The sequence below is a fragment of the Cavia porcellus genome, unplaced genomic scaffold (assembly GCF_034190915.1).
Source record: "Cavia porcellus strain 051 isolate PalLab524CR breed Dunkin Hartley unplaced genomic scaffold, mCavPor4.1 scaffold_2, whole genome shotgun sequence".
NCBI lineage: Eukaryota > Metazoa > Chordata > Mammalia > Rodentia > Caviidae > Cavia > Cavia porcellus.
Window position 1 is genome coordinate 101,732,732 of NW_026947485.1, and position 13,105 is coordinate 101,745,836.

The 13,105-nt window shown below is 40.8% G+C and overlaps 1 long non-coding RNA gene across 1 annotated transcript in view; it reads right to left on the minus strand.

Annotated features, from left to right (window-relative positions):
* Positions 1–4,285: 4,285 nt before the first annotated feature.
* Positions 4,286–13,105, minus strand: part of LOC134472757 (uncharacterized) — a 10,194-nt gene continuing 1,374 nt past the window's right edge. The window contains exon 2 of the long non-coding RNA XR_010042719.1: positions 4,286–4,891. This is a non-coding gene — a long non-coding RNA (uncharacterized LOC134472757). The remainder of the gene's footprint in view (positions 4,892–13,105) is intronic.

The following is a 13,105-nucleotide window of genomic DNA, read 5'->3' on the forward strand; positions in this document are numbered from 1 at the left end:
CCAAATACTGTCAGGGTAACATTTTCAAAATTGGCGCTTTTAGAATGCTTTACAGGCACCCAAGGAGTTCCACAAATCTCATTACAGAAGACTAAAACTTCTAACTCGTGACATGACAAATATCAATGCACCTTTCTTAGAGCGCCCTCAGAAGTGTTTTCACCCTTTAAGAGGCAGTCTCTCTCCTCTGTTACACCATTCTGAGGTGACAGAGAGAGCACTTGGCTTTGATGGTTAACATTCTCAGAGGGTTTCAGCACGGAAGCAGTTAACAGTGTTGCTATGTAATAATTAGGCTCTCCCTCCTATGGACAAATGGGAATATGTGTTTAGTAAAGGAGGACGATGTTGTTTCCTTTCATTCTGCCTGTAGAGTCATGAGGGTGATGGTGCATTCTTAATTCCTTTTTCAAAAGCAGAAGAGATGGAAGCAATTGAGTGGAAAAAAGAAAAAAAGCAGGAAGAAAAAAATCTTTGCCTAATTCTTTAGCACTGTGGATTTTCTGAGTGAGAAACTTTGCAGCACTATTTAACAGAAGTGGTTGACCACTAAAATAATTTCACAAGTGACACAAAATATAAGCATGTATGTAGAATATTGGAAGAAAAGCAAATGCTTGATACACGTAAAAAAAAGTCTGGTGCCACAGCTAACAAAAAGAACTTAAACAACAAATATCCTTTTTAATTACCTGCTATTTTTTGTAGCTAAAAAAAGACAAAGGGTCCTTCACTGGGAATGTGAGTTACATCTTTTCTCAGGCTGCTGGCGAGAATTAATGAGGCAGATTCCTTTGAAATGCAATGTTTTCAACTCTTTTCATTCAGAAAGTTTACTTTTAAAAACTATCACAAAGAAACAATCACACACGTGGTACAAGCACTCCACAAATTTTATTCAGTACAGGGTTGTATCTAATAACAAAGAAGAAACCTTACATATTCAATGATAATCAGTTTGCTAAATTATCCTTTTTACTGGGTGTGGCGGGTATCAGGAATCAAACTCAGGACCTCAGCATTGCCAGGTAGGCACTGTGCCACTCAGTTAAATCCCCAGTTCCTCAGTTCACTAAATTTTTAAATCCATTTAGGAGCATTTGCCAATTATAAAGAATATTCAAAATAATTTTATAAAAAAATAGAGAAAGGCTTATTCCAGAGCCTTGAATGACAAAGACAGCACACTAAATCATACGTTTAGACAGATATCAGTTTATTTAAAATATAGACTTGTTTGTCAAAGTGTTAACAAAAGGAAGATGTGAGTTTGTGGGAAATTTTAATTTTTTTTTTTTTTTTTGGTCTTTTTCGTTTGTTTATCGGTATCAGGGATCAAACTCACGACTGCCTGCTTGCAAGGCAGGCGCTTATGCCGCTCAGCTAAATCCCCAGCCCTGGGAAATTTTAATTCTTAAAACTACTGTACACTTTTAAAAAGTTCTAAAATAGAAATATGCTACTTTTATAATATGATTTGAATATCTATCTGTGGTGTACCTCAATTCACTAATTTAATAAGTTCTATGATTTTGGAAAAGATGGTCCCTATTTGTATTTGTATGGGAAAGATGGCTCGGTCATGTTTGTCACCTGATACAGAGTTTGCAAACAAAAACAAAATTTTGCCAAATGCTTCTATTTGTCAACCAAATTGCTTGCAAACAAAACTATTCATGAACCAAGTTATCCCTGTATTTTAATATGATTTTTTAAACCATTTTTTAATGAAATGGAAGGAAAAAGCTCTATCACCTTTGATGTTGTTAGGCTAGCCAAACAAAACAATACAGTACAAAACAATACAAGCCACTCTGGGTGTATTTCATTAGGGAAGAGGATAAATCAGAGAGCACTGGACTGGACTGGAAAGGACTGACTTAATTTTCTCCTGTTCCAGTGAAGAAACTGAGGCCCACAACAATGCCTGTGTCTCAAAAGTTGCTACTTTAACCCAAGTATTCACTGAGCTTCTCCAGCCCCAAGAGAGAAAGTAACAAGCTCCTACAGGCTACTCTGAACCTTTAGGTTTAGCCGGGTAATTAGATGCCAGTACAGGAGACCTTGAGGCTCCAGGAACTCAGGACTAGTGAGCCAGGGTTCCATCATGAGAGGTTCCTATCTCTAATGTCCTTCAGATATCTACTGTGTTCCTGCAGATCAGCGGTGACAAATCTATGGCACTGGTGCTGCAGTAAGAATGCAAACCCCTTTCCAATCCCACAGGAGCCCAGGGGCCCCAGCATCACCCCAGCAGCCATGCATCACCTAACAGCATGCACAGGGGTGTGCACATGTTCCATAAGGTGTGGCAGTGCTAGGTGATCACATCACAACCTGCACAGCCCCGACTCATCTGAGCTTCTACATAATGGGTCAATATTCAAGGTTTAACTGCAGTGTTGGCACTTTGTGATAATTAACTGGTTTCGGGGTTGCAGCTTGAGACTGTCTCTAAAAGGTTTGCCATCACTGCTTTAGATTTTTAAACTTTACAGAACATCAATGCCCAGAGTTTCTCAGCAAAAATCAACTCAGTATCTGGTATGCAGCAGAAGTAAACAAGCTTTGCTCTCCATGAGCTCCTCTTCTGTGGGGACACAGGAAGCGGAACAAATAACTTCCCCTCCCAGCATACCTCCCTTCTGCCTTGTCCACTGGAGAATGAGCTCAGGTAAATTGGACAAGTACAAGTCACAGGAACAACTTTTCCTGTCCTAGCAGACAAAGCATTTGCTTCCAGAACAAAAGTCACGGATGTGGGAGATATTCCTATCATTTGTTAATTCTCTGTGCACCCAAAAGGCACCAGGAACCTCAGTTTTCATAGTAAAGAACAATGACTGTCTCTGTGAAAGTTATGGACACCTTCAGGGCAGGCAGAGGAATGTTCTAGAAAGAAGAGTGGAGCATGCAGGGCATCTGGTGGCCAATACTCCGTGTGAGGCCCCTGAGGTCTTTCTTGGGGGTTTCAACCTTCAGGAAAAACTGCTGCATTTTTATGTATAGAACTTGGGACTGTTTTACAATTTATGTCACTGAGTTCATGTACTATCACATTTCACATTCTATCAAATTTCATAGAGCTAACAAAAAAATGGTTTTGGACATCTGGATGTTATGTTGTAAAGTGTGTGGGTCACGGGCGTATTAGAACCTGAGGGTGAGTAGGGGTCACAACTCCTCCTCCCCAAACCTCAGTTCCTCTAGGGTATGAGCTACAGGAGTTTTTTTTTGGATTCTCACGCACAGAATCTGCTTTGTAAAACATAAAGTAAGTGCTGCACGAATCTGAGGGAGTGCAAATTCCTGACCCCTGATAATGCAGCAATACACAAAGAGACCAACAATGAGACTCCTTACAGATCTCAAATTAACAGTAACAACTATTATTACACAGAGCTATTTTAAGGACGTGTCTGTCTACCTATTTCCTCCTCCATTTTATAATATAGTAAGGTGCTCACCTCCTGGAAGAGCTCATTAAAATTCTGATTTTTAAGGAAAGGCAAGACCTTGCGGTGCAAGCTAGTGTACCTCACACTCTCCTGGGTTGCATCTATAAGACTCATTTGCCTGAGGTCCCAGTCCGATTTCCCACCAAGGGTGACTGTCAGGGCCCACTCCCCCACCCTTAAGCCAGCCCAGCTGGGCTGATGAATGTCCCTCCAGTAACTCAAACCAGCAGTGACTTCATCTCAAAACTTTCCAACTAGCACAGATCAACACGTGAGCGTGCACCAATGTAACCGGGTTCCCAGAGAAGTTAAACAGTGATGGCAAAGGCGAAGCCAAAAACTACAAGGGGGATGAAAACCTCAGGGTAATCTGAAAAAATAAAATTCAGCAGGTCTCTCAGACATGTTTAAGCTTTCTGGCACTGTGATATTTTTGTCTAATCACAGCTAAGCACACTGACAAATAAACTGAATTGTACTGGAACAGCCTACACTATAAATACATTAGCATGTGCTTTATAGAAGTTTAAAGAGGAAACAAAAGACAAAGATTAAAATGTATGACTTAAAGAAAATAAATGTGAGACTATTCTTTAAATGCACTGTGTCAAAGGAGTTTTATACAGTTAAGTATTTAAATGTTAAGTCAAACCCATTATTAATTGAGGAGGTAACTAATAATCTTACCTTGTTATTACCAGCAAAATAGGTATTTTTAAAAATTTTAGTGCATTTCTGCTGACATGGCTTTTAAGGAAATATACATGAATAAAATGAAAGAAGAATTTCAAGGCACATATGAAAGGATCTATCCCGAAGCTATTAAATTTTGTGCATAATATTTTATTCAAGGTGATGGAAGGGGATGGCTGAGGAGCCAACCAAAGACAGGTGAAGTACAGTTGGCAAAGGGCCCCCAAGAGACAAGGGGCTGCTGGGGGAGTGTGCTGCTTTTGTTTTTGTTTTTGCATAGTTTTTCCTGATAAAAGCTAAATACCATTAGCAATCACTTCCTATTCATAGTCAATTTGAAAAAACGAACTTCATGATGCCTAACAATCTACTTGCAAGGCCAGTCAAACCCAAGAATCTAATGAAGCAGCTGTAACCCTCTTTTAGCATCAGAGTGCAGAACCCCTGCTGTAGCTCTCCTAGCTCCTGGGCCTAGAAGACATCTGCTGGGATGTCCTGGTCCCTGGGCTCCACATCCGCTCCCTGAGGGCACCACCCTATATGGTGGGCGGCAGCCACTTGGCTCAGCACACACCAGTTGTGTTGTCTTCCATGTTTTTCTCCTTGTTATTCCAACAAAGAAGTTTTCTCATTTTGCTTCTTCCTTCCACTCTTCCTGTCACTAACGATGAGATAAAGCACAAGACGAAGACATGCCTTCCAGAGACGGGGCCACTTTCAGTCCTTCATTTCAGAAGTTCCTGTAATGAAAGATGTAGTTACATTTTTTTCAAGTTCCGTCATTGTTAAAGAAGCATGAAATCTGGAGAAGGGTAATTCTGGTTTTCTATTTGTTAATAATTTTAATAGGTTTTTCACTAACCTCAGTTTGGCCCCCTAATGGACAAAGAAAAGGGAAACAAGCTCAATTTTATTTAGCAGATTTTTCTCAATCTAAAGTCTGGAATTTTACATATACTAAAAATAGAAAAAGTTATATTTTGAGAAAATGGTTTTGTCATAAATCAGCAATATGTGAAAACTAAGAATATCATGGCTCTTAATCCACTAAGGAGCTAAGGGACTTGAAATCTGCAGCATTAAAGAAAGACACTCAAGTACTATGGTTTGTGTCAATAAACAACGCACTTTTCCAGCCACAGCCTGCAAAGAGGTTTCTGTGGCTTTCAGACTACAGAGGGAACACCTGCTGCCCTAAATGTGAGACTCCCAAGAAGGATGCTCCCAGAAAGGGACCTCTGGCTGTCAGGAAAGAGGCCGTGGCCATGGGAAAGTTGCAAGCCTCTAGGGGTTCTCATCTAGAGCGTACCTGCTGGACAAAATTCCATCTTATCTCATGAAGCCAGTTGATGCTAAAACAAGCCCCTAGGAGCACAGCCCCTCAATCAGCTTGACAGAAGAGGAGGAAGAGAGTCCCCTTTCCTCTGTCTAAATTAGCAGTCACACCCCTCAAAACAGGGACAGGCACCATGCATACTTACCTTTGCAGCTATTGGACCCAGACTCTGCCCACCAGCATATTCTTTCCTGAAAAGCCCACCCAGAAGCCACAGGGATCCGAAGCTGCCAGTCTGCCCCTTAGTACCAGCTCGGGCTGCACATGGAGCCTGACAGGTCTGACTCTCTGGACAGCCACACAGCTCTGGCAGAACTGACCAGCTGTGGACTGGCAGAAGGGCGGTAAAAAATTAAAACCAACATCTGGTACATTTTCAGAACACAAAACTTTATCTTATCTTTAATCAAATCCACATTAAAAGAATATTTGTTTTTGGACAACCTGCCCCTGTCATTCCTGCCACCAGTCAAGAGAGCAGGCCTCATTCTGGAAATATCTCAGGGGAAGATGTTTCTCCCCAGGGGAGTCTTTGGCAGCCAGTGGCTGCCAACCTCAGGCCTGCTGCTCTCTCCACTTCAATGCTCTTTCCTGCCTGGCCTTCTTGTGGTACCTCAGTGGTTCCCTGGTATAAGAGTCCTTATATAAGATATAAGAGTCCTGTGGTGGGCGTACCCTACAGGCCTGTCCTGTGTGGCGGGCTAGTGCAAAGGACTTCACTGGCCTTCCTGCAGCTCAGATGTGGGGCCAGGGAGAGGCAGCCCAACCTCGGGCAGTCCCAACCCTGATGTCCAGCCCAGTAAGCCTGCTGCCGGCCTCAGGAATAGATGGGCTGCAAGGCTGAGACCTCTGTAGCCAGGCAGCTCAGCACCAGACTCTGAGTGGGTGGAATGGGAAGTGGCTCTCCAGGGAACCAAGAAGGAAGGAGCTAGAAACAGCCACTTAACATCTATTTAGAGCCTGGGAGCATTTGTGGAAGCCTTCCCCATTACTGTTAAAAAGATGCAAATTTGGTGAAATCATCAGCTGTATGGCTCCAGGCTGTTTCCCAAGTACCATGATTCGTAACAGGAGTGAAGGTATTAGTGTAAGACACCAGCAAGGCCAAGTTCATGTTGCTCTGAGGTAGCCCCTAACCAAACCCTGCCAAGTGATGCAAAAGATTTGTTATCTTGGAATGACAATTCATCCAATGGTACAAAAAGAAAGAAAGAAAAACAAAACAAAAATACCAAAACTCAGTCCTTTAGGCAGGTTACAGGGGAGCAAAAGCTGAGCCCACCAGCACACTGCATGAAGGCAATGGTCTTGTGTTTCCTTCTCTCCCAGTTCCTTGAGGAGGTGGCTGCATCCCTGCAGAATGCAAGCCAATTAAGGCAAAGATGTTTTTTCCAGCATTATTTTAACTTCTACATCAAATATTCTTTCAGACATTCAAGAATACACTTATCTACAAATGAAGGGTATAAGCTAAGCTATTGATTTTCGCAGAGGATCTGCTCATGGAAAGAATCTGAGCAACTCCAGAAGTGCTGTGAAATCTCTACTTCCATTAGAAAAGAGAACAGCAATGACTTCATAGGGAGATAATCCATGCTGGTTGCTCAGGCTTCCCTGACCTCTTACCCCTGTTCTCGCTGGCAAAAGTTCGGAGACAAATTAACCAAATGGTTCAGCATAGAAGCAGATTTAACACAGAAAATTATTCTTCATGTTTAAACCATAGCAAGGTTTTTTAAGTGTTGCAATGGCCCTAAAATGCCACAGCCTATAAATGAAATGTTTTACCAATTCACTAAGTATAAATTGTATCTCAAGACCCCAACCCTCTAGGATCTGAACATAAAGTGGCATAAAGACATCTATAAAACATTTTACTATGTTTTTCTATATACTGAATCTGAAATAAGTTTAATGGGAAAACAAAAATGTGCAGAGGTTATAAGTCGTCACTTGATTCCTTTTTTAATACTCTGGTCATAGTGGTTTTTTGTTTGCTTTTTCTTCTTTTTAAATAACTTGGCATTATGAAAGATGGTTTTCAGGTCACTACTCCAGGAAATACTTGATTTGACTTATAACATGGTAAGAAATTGAACATAAAGTAGGCTCTGTTTACACGTGTGCATATGTGTGTCTGTGTGCACCCGTCTGAGTGTGTTTTCTGAGAACGATGCATAAAGCAGGAGACAGTGAGCAGAGCTGTTAGGATTCAGCTGTATTTATGCAGTGTGTATTTAGTTTTCTTTCATTTTCTCCTCAGAGGATGGAGAGGGTGCTGTAATTTTCAAAATACTGCAAAAAACATTTCTACAAATTGCTTTGCTTGTCTGCCTATATATGTTAAGCTGCACAAAATATGTGAGGGGACCCTTCATCGCAGAATACTTTTTTTTGTGCATTTTCTGTAACAACATAAAAGCTGCTGTTATGACAAGAAGTCTGGTAGTTCACTCTTTCATTTATAATTTAACCACAGCCTATATAACATAATCCAAAAAATATGGGGCATGATTAGTATAAAAAATCAAATACAGCAGAGGCTTTTTGAATACTCCAAGAACAAAACAAAACTAAAAAAGGAAAGAGGAAGAAAACCTCGCAGGCATCAGAATATATGTGGTATTTCTTTAATACTTCATTTTAAACTACCTAATTGTGTTTTTAAGCTTCGGTTCCTGTAATTTTGCAAGACGAGGCATTCCAGTGAGAAAACATATGGTGAGGGATTTTTAAACCACATAGCGAGAGTGCATCATAGACTTATCTGCTGTTTTAGTGTCACAAAAATCCACCACTGAATTTATCCAGTCACCCATTAAAGAAAGAAAAGAATTAAAGGAAAAGGAGGTTTTAAATCCCGTAATACTACAAGAACGAGTGAAATATAGTATGAGTTCAAGAGAGAATGGTGGTGGAGCTCAGGACTTCTTACAAGACCAGCAAATACCAATTAGTAAGCTGCAGGCTACGGAGGCATTTCAGGAGCTCTGCAATCAGACAACGGCTCCAGGCCATGAACTACTTCCAATTTAAGCACCTCCACCATATCAGCTTTGCACTGTGCCTCCACTCAGTTTAAAGAGGGGTCACTTTTAACTTTGTTCCTAAACAGGCAGTTGACCAACAAGATATATAAAGATATCTATATCTAGGTAGACGGCAGGATAGACGGATGGACAAAGAAAGAGAAAGATAGCAGAGTGGATATTTACTTTTATTTTGAAGTCCATTTGTATTTGTCATTCAAAAGTAGTTACTTCTACTAAAGGGCAACTATATAACGTCAACCTTTTTTTTTAGGTGAGATATTGACTCTGTACTTCCTGTGAATGTTACAGTGACAATATAAACTCTGACTGTAACAAAGTTTAGCATTCAAAAATAAGATCTAGGCAGAGATCTCATTCACAGATAAGCTCTAGACAGGGATCCCAAACAGTTTATGTTCCCTTGACAAATACCTGCTCAGCTCCCCACACAGAGTGAGCGTGCATAGGTGTGCACAATGTGCATACGAGTGAGTCCACTGGCTCACATGCATGCTGGGGAAAAGGGTGGGGACACAGGCATTGAGATATGAAACGATGAATATCATTATTCAACTCACAATCAGATTTTACCCTTAAATTACACTGGTGTGTCTTATCAGAAATTGTTTCCTAACTATAATACACTGCAGTAAGTGGACATTAATTAATGTTAAATTACAATGGAATTCGTATCATCCACATGAATACCAAATGACTCCATTATGACTAATATTATTACAGTAAATATTAAAGGATCTGCACACCGTTTGTCACTAATTACAAAGTGTTGACAACTACATATGACCGTAAGTTAATATAAACTTTAAATTACAGTGGTCACACAGTGAACCTTTGATTAATGCTACTTCAAAACTGTAGCCCGAGCCATGAGGAGCAAACTGAACCAGAGCCCGCCCCACGCACGCTCCTGCTGGAAGTCTGATTTATCCCTGAGACAGAAGCAGGCTCCTGGCTCACAATTCGCTCCTGCTCTGCTCTCTCAGCACGGCCCTGTGTGGCTCCTTCTTCACGCAGCTACGGTTTTAAGAAATCCACGCACAACTTAGCTAAAGTCTCTCATTGTAGTGGGTGGTCATTATGTCTTGGAAGGGAAAATCCTTAACCCTTTCCCACTTCCGACTTAAGAGATTTCAAAATACCCTGGTGGGGTTCCTTTTTCTTTTCTTTTTTTTTTTTTTTTTCCTGCAAGGCAAACCGAGTGAGAACACAGTATAAGGTGTTAATCTTGATAATTAGGGCACAAAAGCAATTAGAGGTCTAAAAACCTTAAGGCAGAGAGAGCGATTTTTTTGTTTATTTGCTTACCTTATTAAGTTAAATATCTGTCTGAATTAATCGCTAATGAATGTGAAGAAGGCTCAATAGCAGCAGGCTTAATGAACAGGCGTGTCAGTTGCATTTTACAGGGTCCCAAATCATCAAAGATTGCAAGCCAACTTGCTATTCAAAATTACTTTTCTGCCCAATTTTCTGTTTTCAAAGCAGTAAATTATTTACATTTATTGTGCTTATTTAAGCACTTAAATGACTATGAATGGAGTATAGGCACACTTAAAAAATATAGAACCATTACACAACCCTACTGCTAGAAATTCCTGTTATTTTCCCCTGAAGACTGCTTCTTCTACTTTTCTAATCTCTCTTTTACAACAATTCATGAAAAAGGCCATTATTACATTGAACATGTTTTAATAAGTTATTTATTATTTAACATACTTTAAGAGGCAGGGCCACAGAAGTTACATTACACACACTAAGAACGGTCTCTTTCATACTTGTCCAGTTGCCTGAGCCTAAGTGCTTAGGTTTCCAAGAATAAAATTATGCTGTCCTTCATTAGAAACAAATAAAAGGTGCTTTCCTTCATTAATCACATCATAAACATTGATATTTTAAGAGACCTATTATACTAATTATTGTCATTGGAAATTATCATTCAATGTATTTATTCCCTGGAAGAGTTGCTAATTTGAAGTCAGTGGCCATGATCTTCTAAAATTTGCAGCTGCTTCCACAAACAAATCTACTGTCTTAAGTTGCACTGGAATGCACAGGGAGCCGGCACATGTGAAAAGCTCCCTGAAGTGTTCTCTGCACATTCACCAAGTGCTCCAGCTACATCACTGGGCAGCCAATTGACCGCTGCCAAACCGATAGACGGTCCAGATTCATCATGTTCCTGAGTTAAGAGCACAGAGCAAAAGGAATAATAGAGAAACCTATAGGAGCAGGGCAGGAACAAAAAAGAAGGAATAAAAGAAAGACAGATGAAGGATTTCTAGATGATTTCTTCTTGCTAGATCCCAGATCTAGCAGATCCCATATCCAGCAGCAAATTCAAGTATTTCCCTTCAAATCTTTTAGATTAAGGCAGCAAAAGCTTTCCTGTATTTTCAGACACAGACGGGTGCTCTACACCAAGTTTCTCTGTGGACCACAAGCACTTACAAGCATTAATACAGTGGATGTGCTCTATCTCACGGTAGCTCATTGCCTAAGTAGTAAGAAATGGGGATATTTTTCAAAAGTGATTTTAAAGTGGGTATGCGGTGTGTGTGTGCGCACCCACATACACACATGCACAAAACTGCCATATTTATTAATTCAGACTTAACTATTTGAGTGTATTTTCCCAAATGATACCAGGGGCAGTGTAACATCTACTGTTAAAAAGCCCCATGCTATTCATAAGAGATTATAGCGGAGTAAACATTACAATAGCAGTAATGATCTAATTAAAAGAATCAGACATACTTAAAAGAGTCCCTTCTTTGGGAAGGGGGGAGGAGGGAAATCAATGATGCAATCTATAGTCCAGAATGGGGCGAAGCATTTTACTGTGATCAAACGCAGTCTATCTAGTACATATCTGAAGTCCTCTGGTCTTTGTTACTTAATGTGATGCGGAAGATCAAAGATGCGTGCAGTATGTGTTCCGGGGTTCCAGCTGAGCCGCTGTCATATGTTAAGCTTTTTTTTTTTTTTTTTTTTTTAAGTTGGCTATCATTCTACCTTACTCCGAGTGAACAGTATTTCTATTAAATTAAGCGTGTCCCCAAATCTGGCAAGAACCTCTTTCAGGATTTTCCTGAAGCAGCCAGAATGTGACCGAAGAGCACATCTTTGCCTCGAGGTTTGCACAGCCTGGAGCTCGCTAATATGCTCGGTATCTGCTTCCCTAGCTCAGGAAAAAGCGTGCCTGTACCGGTAGGAGAAGAGAAAGCAAGAGATCACTAATCTCTAAAAATGTTCATGCGAACACTGAGGTAGAAACCGGCATCTGTTGAACGGACATTCTTTTCTGGAGACTGCTTTCTTTCTTTCTTTTTGACCTAGCTCCCAGCCCTTGAGGTCGGGCAAGCAAGCCAGGTTTAAAATGTAGTCGGGGAGAACTGTAGCTGTCAGGACCAGCTCAGAAAGAGGAGGCTGAGGTGGGAGTCTCCGGTTTGGCCGGGAAGCCATCCCCGCAGGAGGCCACAGGGGGGAGCTGTGGTTCTGCTCTGGGCTGCCAAAGCCGGTGGGGGGAGGAGAGGGAGGAAAAATACACTGTAGCAAAGCGATGGTGGAAGGGGAAAGGTAGGTTTTATAAGTTCCTGAATTTTATGACTATGCTGCAACAGTGGAATGTCCACTCAATCTGTTGCGAAGTTAGCACAGAAAACAGGCACTGGGCATATTAAGTACAGGATGAAATGGTGCAGTGAATATTTATTAGCAAAAATATAGGTTCTCAAAAACAGAAATAAAACAGGGTAATAGATGAAGGGAAGAATAGATTTAACACTGAAATAAATATCAAAGGTGCAAAGAAAAGGCAAAATATAGTGTTCAAACAAAGCTGTGAATTGGGTCCAGATTTAATGCTCCCCTAGGGAAAGAAAGGTTGGACGGACTGTTGGAATTGAGATACTACTTTTAGTACACAGTCCCTGTAATGCTGTCAGCTTTATTTCCTTTGACAAATGTGAAATAAAATTTGTCAAAGTTAGGGCTTGGAAAGTTGGCTATTGAAAATTCAATTGGTAATAACTAGTATAGCCTAGCACTCCGGAGATTTTTAAAGGAGAGGGATGTTTAAGATGCTGGGGGGAGGGGGAGCATTATTACATATTGTATTTCACTTTTTAAAAATTTAGCAGTTGACTTAGGCAACTGGATTTCTGGGTTTCCTATTAGCTGGGCTGGCCATTGGAAGGTGGCAATTTAAAGCCGTCCCCACGATCACTCCAGTTACATAGTAAGTTTGAAAATATTTTGCTCTCAGTATTGACGAGGGCACCCATTATGTCCCTTGGCTCTGGAGGTCTGCACTGAGAACGCTGCTTTATCCACTGATACGAAGCGCCGGGCACGAAGTGAAGTAAAAGCTACCCTACCTCCCTCTCTACCGACCTCCTGACTCGCTTCTCCTTAAGACCCTGAATTTGAGACCTTAATAGCATGAACAGTGCCTTACCGGGAATATATAATAACAGACTCTTCTTGTCTCTACAATTTGTTATTTCACCACCCAGGCACTTTCTTGCTGAGGCCACGGTCGATTCACTCAGGAGTGTCTTAGAAAC